At 39.1% G+C, this 9,831-nt stretch overlaps 1 pseudogene; it reads left to right on the top strand.

Annotated features, from left to right (window-relative positions):
• Positions 1 to 6,085: 6,085 nt before the first annotated feature.
• LOC145978688 (ubiquitin carboxyl-terminal hydrolase 7 pseudogene) lies at positions 6,086 to 9,296 on the top strand (annotated as a pseudogene).
• Positions 9,297 to 9,831: the final 535 nt, after the last annotated feature.

The raw sequence follows: 9,831 nt of genomic DNA, 5'->3' as shown, positions 1-9,831 counted from the left end.
ATTAAAATCATATTTCTTGAAACAATCCAAACGACCTAAAATGTTTATTCTGTTTTTGGAAATAAGTTAAAATAAATCTTACTTGTTACATTTGCATTCACTTGTGGGAATATTTCATTCTAATATCCAAGAATTAGAAAAGGAGTAAATAATCTGGGCTTCAAATTGTAGATATTCTTTCTCATTTGTTAAATAACAGATTAGTAGATTCCTTTCTTTGCTTAAAGGTAAGAGGAAGTTATTGAAAGAGATCACCTGAAAAGTATCTGTGAACAAAGTGTTGGTAAGATTTTTTAATATTGCTTAAATTGTGAGTAATGGCAAATGTGGTGCCATTTTTTGCGGTGTCCTCTTTTCTATGACTTTGCCCTCCTTTTTCGCCTGCTTTGTCCTCCTTTTTGAATGTATGTGTCTGGTCACCCTAATCAGGCATCAAAACATCTATGGTGCCTTGAGTGTTTTTACGAAGCTGTTACACATGCACGGGATGGACAATTCACTCGACAACGCGAGATTCAAGCTGTGGGCTGCGAACTGGATGCAGACAGTTCTCGAATATTTCTCTCTGATTCGAACCTGAACACCACTAATATGTCTTGTCCTCCCATGTTTGCAGCTCTTATAAAAGCCGAAACCCACCAAATTGTTCATATTCAGGCCCAACACATCTAATGGTTCGTCTCCCAATATGATCAAATGCTTACTCATTTATTTCTAGTGAAGTGCCCAAGGGAGGATTGGTGGGTCATAACCCCATTTGATCCAGTATTCCTTAAAAATAATAATAATGAAAAAAAAGAACGTCAAAGACAGGAAAAGATGGCAAAATGAGGACTGACTCCCATCCGATAATCCTGGGTATGCCACTCTTTATCTCGGATACATTTTTTAAAATCAACTCACCAGAAGTTTTTATCATTTCGTATTGAAGACATAAGTAAGATGCGTTCTTCCTGCAGGTTTGGATAATATCCTTTAGGGTGCTGTCGCCTGCCTTCGGACATAACCTTAACAAAGCCCTAATTTTCCATCCTTGTGACTTGCATCTTCAAGACTTAGGAAGATTTCAGACCGAAGGGGGACGCGATACATGTCGTATGGAACGAGCCAATCAACAGCAACGTTTCACACCGTAGCTACACAAAAGGCCGCACAAACCAACGTTCGGCTTGTGAAATCCTCAGGCGACACGGTGTGAAATCTCCCTTAGTAGGCTACAGTCATCGTCACCTCGAAGCGGCAACTCGTGTTGACTACAGAAGTAAAATGTCTCCTCAACCGGTGGGAATACCCCTCAGTTTTCTTATATCTCCTATATTTTCTGCGCTTGTTAATTAAACCGGTAACATCTTACGATTTGACATGCACAGAACATGTACTATGTATACATTTTAGCGCAAAATCAGTCCAAGTCAAGGGTGGCTCTGTAGCTCAGTTGGTTGAGCAATAGCATGGTATGCTAGAGCCCTGATTCGGGTCCTGGTAGAACCTGCAATTTCCGCTAAAATAACTACATATGCAACATCTTCTTGCTTTCTCTTCTCGACATTCATACAATTTTCGGATGTTTCTTCATGGTAGTTGTGAGCGCGAACCCAGTAGGCTTAAACAAAAGTATTTTTTTATGCCATGAAGTTCTCGGACTGCATACATGAAATTTTGTTCGGGCAGAACTAAATTATCACTCAAAACTTTGATTTTCAGTTGATCTGTGAAGCTTATTTCTTTTTAATAAACCGCTGAAATATTCACTTTAGAGAGAGAGAGAGAGAGAGACCTTCGATCTCTTCGGCCTTCGACCTGAACTAGCACTACACTGAGGCTCCGGAAGTTCTGTTGTCGTCAATGTCTTCAGCTTTGGACCCGAACTAGTAGACATTGTTACTTTACGGTATTTATCTTTTTCATTTTCGAATCACTAGATCTTATAAAGCAACCAATGGCACTGACTGATCACTAATCGACTGTATGAATTGTCATACTCTGAAGTCTCATTAACCGATTTTGTTGTACAGATCAACCGGTAAATTGAACCTCAGTCCTATGTTAACCTCATTATATTCTAGAACGTTCCTCAGATAAAACGATTCGTTAATATTGCCAGTAGTTCGACTCCTTCTCTTATTCAAGAACGTTCCCTCTCGCGCTTTCCAGAGATGAAAAATTACAACGAATCGTCCTACTTGTGGTGCTACTTTTCTTGTGCAGCTTCCAAAAAAGGTTTGCTGCGACAACACTGAAAGAGCAAGGAAAGTTTCTGTGCAATATTATCAACAAAAGGGTTATAGAACATTCTCCGTCTTGTCTTTATAATTTTGTATCTCCTTAAATTATCGTCACATTATTCAAGAAGACAAAGACATAATTTTATGTAGTGTAAACCAAAAATTTCCTGTTTGTGTGTGTGTGTGTGGGGGGGGGGGGCGCTCAAGTCCCCTGATCCCCACCTTGGATACATGCTATTGACAATAACAGGGTTATAGAACATTCTCCGTCTTGTCTTTATAATTATGTATCTCCTTAAATTATAGTCACATTATTCAAGAAGACAAAAACAATTTTAAGTAGAGTAAACTGAAAAATTTCCTGAAGGGGGCTCGAGCCCCTGATCCCCACCTTGGATACATGTTATTAACAATAACAAGGTTATAGAACATTCTCCGTCTTACCTCTATAATTATTGCTCTCAAATTATCATCATATTATTCAAGTACATTTAACCTAATTTTATCTAACGTAAACGTAAAAAAATCCTGAAGGGGAGGCTCGAGCTCCTTGATCCGCACCTTGGATACGTGCTATTAACAATAACAAAGTTATAGAACATTCTCCGTCTTACCTCGATAATTAGTTATCTCCTTAAATTATCGTCACATTATTCAAGAAGCCAATAGCCTAATTTTATCTAGTGTAAACTGAAACATTTCCTGGGGGGGGGGGCTCGAGCCTCTGATCCCCACCTTGGATACGCACTATTAACAATAAGAGGGTTATAAAACATTCCCCGTCCTGCCTCGATAATTATTTCTCTACTTAAATAATTGTCACATTATTCAAGAAGCCAAAAACTTAATTTTATATAGTGTAAAACAAACAGTAAACTTTTAATAAATCTAAATGGTCAAGAAATAAAGTTCCTCTCTTCCCACGAGAGGAGGTGGTTCATACACTCCAAAGTTTGCAGCGTTAAAGCCCGAAAGGGCAGAGAACTGGTGGTGTATTGGGACGATAGTTCTCTGTCTCGTCTCGTCTTTTCATGTCCTTTCACGCAGAAAATATAAATTAGTAAAGAAAACGTAAGGAGAGAAGTAAAACTTACCAGTGTCTTGATTCTGTAGAATCAAGTATATCAGGCGAGTATTGCAGTGCAGTGACGCGATCTTTCAGTCGGTCTACTTTCTGCAAATGATTGAAATGTACAGATAAACTATGTATGCACAGTTATATCGATCGCTTGGTGCAGAGGGAAATCCAAATTCATCACTACAATTTCCAGAGTAAATGCCGAAACACGCCTTCTGCAGTTATTCTACTCTGAACATTGCCTGTGTCGTCTGACCATGTCTACATTTGGAAAGGGAAGGGGCAATTAACCTAGACTTGAATTTACAAGAACACAAGGTGCACCTTTTCTCATGGCTGATGACCTTTTTGACAGCAAGGGGTCCTTGAAGAAAGCTCGTGTTCGGAAAGTACACCTGAAGATTTAAAGTTAAGCTGTCCTCTGTGCCCCTCCCCGGTGTATTGTTATACGCGAGCGCAAATCTGTGGCACTTGTAGGTACAGAACCTCGCAGGATCCAAAGCAAAACTGGAAACAGAAGCAGGGAATTCCTACGGGGATACTTGATTTGCAGAGACCTGAATGCGATGTCACGTGCTTCTTGCTGTTAACGGAAACTTGAGTGCACTTCACAAATCTAGTGCAAAAATATTCTTCACAACCAAGATAAGGTGAAATAGATATAGTCTCATTTTTTAGGGCGTGACTGGAGAGGGGGAGCAAAAAGACAATCTTGCCCCTCCTCTGTGGCTTCTTCACATCAGGCAATACTGGAACAACCAAGGGAGGAACTTTCATTTCTTGGGCATTTAGAATTATTAAAACTTTACTGTTTATTTTAAACGTCATGTTCAGGGCTGATGGCTTAGTTTTAGACCTCAGAGAGAGGTAACGAACGCCATTCATTCTTATGTTCACGTGTAATTTGGTTTTTAACCCGTGCATATAGCACCGTGCCATGTAGGCACATTTAGGAGATGTGGGGGTAGGAGCCACACATTCTCGATCTCGGACATTTTGGAGGTGATGTGATCAGCACCACGCTCCGACCGCATCCCCCCAGGGTTGCCCCCATGTACCCATTCATTTGAGGCTGGGTAAGCCCGGGAGCCGCTTTTTGCGGGGACAAGGCCAGAAAAGTCCGACTTTTAATAACCCAACTTGGGAATCGAACCCGAGTCTCCGCGTGGCAATCAGACGCCCTGCTGACTAGACCAGACTTCCGTCTCAATTTTTTTTACCACCTTTAACTTTTTACCTAGAAGGCTCAAGCTCCACCTGCCCACTGGTTCAGAGTCCTCGCATCCGTGGAATGTATAGTTGCAGATGGAAAAGAAGAGATTTGAAATTAGGCTGCTCTCTGGCCCCTTCCCATAGGTGGGTTTATTGTTTCACACCGACCGTACGTAAAATCTGTACGTAAAATCGAAGCGGCGAATTTCTAAGGGGATACTTCCACCTTACACGTGAGCCCACGGTCATTTAACTAGTGCAAAAATATTCTTCCAATTTTTTTCAAAAGGAAACACCTGCAACCACCTTTTCGTAATCAAAATTTGACATATTAATAATGATACGACGTGGTGATCGACGGACGCACTGTTTCGATGCACCGGGGCGATTCACAATAGATAACTGACCGTAACTGGCCAACCCAACACCAAACGTCAACTGAAAAGTTCCAGACAAAGCGAGCGAAACGCGCATCTGCTTTTACTTAACCTTCATATTCTCCCGCCAAAGAGGTTGCGGGCACGAGGCATGCAGAGAGAGGGAGACCAGAAATTCGTCAAAGGACATTTGGTTCCTCCACGACACCTGTTTCGCAGAAATGTGTCAGGTAGTATCTATTTAGGAACTGCAGGCAGTTATCTGAGTGCACCGACTTCTGCCCCCCTCCCCGGAGTATTGTTACAAGCGGGCGCACCTGTACAAAAACTGGTGGAACTCGAAACAGAAGTAGCAAATTCCTAGGGGGAAGGGGGGAGGAGACAATTCACGTTCCACTTTATTTGAAGACACCAAACTGCCATTCATAATCTGCTTAGGGATCTGTCCGTCACGTACTTCCTGTTCATGCTGTTAGAAGAAACTTGAGTCCAGGTTCATTTAACGAGTGCAAAAATATTTTCTCAAAATTTCTTCAGAATCAAAAATAATTTAGAAAAATATAGTCTCATTTTTTAGGGCGCGACTGGGAGGCAAAAAGACCATATTGTCCCCCCTCATTGATGAGTGGGGGGACAACTTGCCACCGCCCTGCCTCCCCGGTTCCGACGTCCCTGCATATAATGGTTCGGATTCCACTTTAAACTGTAGGTGCAGTACCGATTAGCCTATCTGTGCACAATGTGAACTTAAGAACAAATTCAAACCAATCCTCAATCTGATAGTTCGTAAGATGAAACGTACTAATTGTAACTACTTCTCAGTATTATTTCATTTTACATATTTCAACAATAATTTAATTTCTCCATAATATTGATCAATGCACATGCTCAAGAATCAACATTATTTCCTCAGATATCGTGTAATTTGTTATTTAGAGATTACGCGAATAGATTAAAATGTAGGGAGAATTCAACCTTAACCATTATTTGTAGTTTATAATATATCGGTTCTTAAAATCTAATTTCTTGAAAAAAAATAATCTTTTCAAGCGGACAGAAATAGGATTTGGTTCCGATCTAATGCGTACAGTTACAGCACCACCGTTGGCAGAATTTAGAACTAAGGAATTTGAGATGAGAATGAACATTCTCGAATATTATATAACTTTGCTGTGTTTCGAAATGACAAATTAAACTATATCTTGTGACAGAGATGGATAGCGAAATGCAAGGCAAAACTGTTGGCGAAAATGGAGAAATGGAGGAAGAGGATGTCCAATCTGAAGCCACTTTACGACATACGGTATACAATTGTAGTCAATTACAAGATTCAGAATTATCTCCGCCAGTTACGATTAGAAACTTGCCATGGAAAATTATGGTTATGCCCCGCTTCGCTCAAATTCCAGATAGGCCACCTCAAAAAAGCCTTGGTTACTTTCTTCAGTGCAACGGGGATTCCGAATCTACAACATGGACTTGCTATGCTTCCGCAGAGCTAAGATTAATTAATCAGCTTGATGAGAGTGACAATTATTCAAGAAAAATCTCACATCTGTTCAACAGCAGAGAAAATGATTGGGGATTCGGCCAATTCATTACGTGGGAAGAATTACTAAATCCAGCAAGAGGTTTCATTAAAGATGATACCATAGTGTTAGAAGTGTATGTTACGGCTGAAGCACCCCATGGAGTATTTTGGGATTCCAAGAAACGCACTGGTTATGTTGGACTTAAAAATCAAGGTGCAACATGCTACATGAATTCACTGTTGCAGACATTATATTTTACGAATCAGTTAAGAAAAGCAGTGTATAAAATGCCAACCGAGAGCGACGATTCAACAAAAAGTGTTGGATTAGCTCTTCAACGAGTATTCCATGAACTTCAATTCAGTGATAAGCCTGTCGGAACGAAGAAGTTAACTAAGTCATTTGGTTGGGGTACTCTGGATTCCTTCATGCAGCATGATGTTCAGGAGTTCTTAAGAGTTCTATTAGATACATTAGAGAATAAAATGAAAGGTACATGTGTGGAGGGAACCGTCCCAAGGTTATTTGAGGGGAAAACTGTTTCTTTTATAAAATGCAAGAATGTAAAATATTCATCCTCTCGTGAGGAAACGTTTTATGACATCCAGCTGAACATTAAAGGAAAGAGAAACATTGACGAATCATTTCGTGATTACATTACTCCTGAACTACTTGAAGGGGAAAATAAGTATGATGCGGGGCAGTACGGGCTTCAGGAAGCTGAAAAAGGGATTATTTTTGTATCTTTTCCACCGGTTCTACATCTTCATCTCATGAGATTTCAATATGATCCAAATACTGATAGCTCAGTGAAATACAATGGAAGATTCGAGTTCTACGAGAATATTACTTTAGATGCGTACTTGCACAAGCCTGAAGCTACTCTAGCCGATTATACCCTTCATGCTGTGTTAGTTCACAGTGGGGACAATCATGGAGGGCATTATGTTGTTTATGTAAACCCAAAAGGTGACGGAAAATGGTGCAAATTTGATGATGATGTCGTTTCAAGATGTACCAAACAGGAAGCTATAGATAATAATTTTGGAGGCAATGACGACGATTCAAACATGCACGTGAAGCACTGTACAAATGCATACATGCTAGTTTATATAAGAGATAGTGAGATAAACAAGGTCCTGCAAGAGGTGGAAGAAGAAGACATACCTCAAGAACTCACAGATAGACTGGAAATGGAGAGGCGTCTGGAAGACCTAAAATGGAAGGAGCGCTGTGAGGCACACTTGTACATGGCTATACACGTGTACTTACAGGATGTATTTGAAGGGTATCAAGGGCCAGATCTTGTGGATTTTGATAAGGCACATTGTCGAATCTTGCATGTGAAGAAACAAACAATGGTGGGGGAGTTCCTGAAATTATTGTCAGACTCTTTTAATTATCCTATGGAACAGATTCGCCCTTGGCCCTTTAGTGTTCGTTCAAATCAGACTTACAGACCTACATTGTTGGACGTAGAATCTGACGAACAGAAAACTATAGTTGATGTTAGTGAGAATGCTAACCCTTGGGTTGTATTTCTGGAAATTCTTCCACCGGATTCTCCAACCGATAGCCTACCATTTTTTGATAAAGATACCGATGTCCTGTTATTTTTCAAGTTTTATGACCCCAAAAATAAATTTATGCATTATTGTGGCCATCATTATGTACCTGTGGCTACTAGAATAAAAGATATAGCTCCTCTCCTCAACGAAACGGTAGGACTTCCACACGGGACAGATCTAATCTTTTTCGAGGAAATCAAGCCAAACATGATAGAAAAAATTGCAGATATTTCGGCTAGTTTTGAAAATGCTGTGGAAGAACTAATGGATGGCGATGTCATTATTTTCCAGAAGGATGAAAGAGAGAATATTTATGAATTACCAACCTGTATAGAATATTTCACTGACCTATACTTTCGCGTAGAAGTGTTATTTTGCGACAAAACAATTGCCAGCGATCCTGGATTCACAATAGAATTATCTCAACGAATGAACTACGATCAGATGACCAAAGCAGTCGCTCAGAGACTAGATGTGGATCCTTATTTGTTGCAGTTTTTCAAAACTCAACCTTACAAAGATTATTCTAGTTATCCCATTCGATGCACCTTCGAAGGTACTTTGAAAGATATACTGGGAAATTGCAAACCAAAGCAAGTCAAGAAAATGTACTATCAAATTCTTAGTGTAAGGATAAATGAACTTGAGAATAGAAAACAAATAAAATGCATCTGGGTAGGACAAAACCTGAAAGAGGAAAGAGAGCTTATGTTATATCCTATAAAAAGCGGTACAGTTTACGACTTATTATCTGAAGCACTGAAACAGATATCGCTTTCACAGCATGGATCTGGAAAACTTAGATTGCTTGAAGTAAATTCTTCTAAAATTTTAACCGAACAAAGAGAAGATGTATCTCTTGACAATATAAGTTCAACCAGTACAAGACTTTATAGAATAGAAGAAATTCCACAAGATGAACTAAATCTTGCTGAAAACGAGATGATGGTGCCAGTAGCTCATTTCAACAAGGATATATTCACGACTTTTGGTGTACCATTTTTGATAAAAATGAAAGACGGCGAACCTTTCGTCTCTGTTAAAAGCAGGATTCAGAAGAAGTTAGGTGTACCAGATAAAGAATACGAAAAGTATAAATTTGCTATTGTCAGGATGGGAAGACCTCAATATGTGAACAGTGATTATGACTATACTATAAACATTCAACATTTCAAACAACCCTTCTCCCAAGGCACTGCACTTGCCCCAAAGCCATGGTTAGGTCTCGATCACACAAATAAGATACCAAGAAGATCCAGGTACAGTTTCTTAGAGAGAGCCATCAAAATATATAACTAGATATTCCACACGCAAAACAAAGACTGATAAAGTTTATACTTAGATTTTTGCATATGTACTTGTCTTAGGTTTTTCTTCAATTGTAGTACAAATGTTTTAAAAGTATATACTTAAACTTAAAAGTTATATAGATCTGTAATGTTCTCAACGCAATTGGCATTCTTGGGCCCTGTAAATTAACTTGTGATATATTCTTATGGTTTGATAATTTATATTTTATAACTGTGAGTTGTAGCATAGTTGACACAAATGTTCAAAGATGTATAAAACTTATCAAAACAGTTCCTATATTAAAAATGCCAAGTGAGAGTCGTACGTTATATTTCGTAAATGCTTTTTAGATAAGAGGAAAAATAATTTGATAACATTTTAGAATTACATAAATATATCATAGCAGAATATGCAGCAGAATCGAATTATGGCACTGTGCATAAGTTTTCGGATGTTCGTTGGATATTATACTTACATTATTTTATGTACTTGTTCTTTTGACAACAATATATATGTCAGGATATTTTATCTTAAGCATTCTAAGTTCAG

The sequence above is a fragment of the Lepisma saccharinum genome, chromosome 25, assembly GCF_977018435.1.
Source record: "Lepisma saccharinum chromosome 25, izLepSacc3.1, whole genome shotgun sequence".
In the NCBI taxonomy this organism is placed as follows: Eukaryota; Metazoa; Arthropoda; class Insecta; order Zygentoma; family Lepismatidae; genus Lepisma; species Lepisma saccharinum.
The sequence above is the reverse complement of the archived record's forward strand: the minus strand, read 5'-3'. Positions and strand labels throughout refer to the sequence as shown.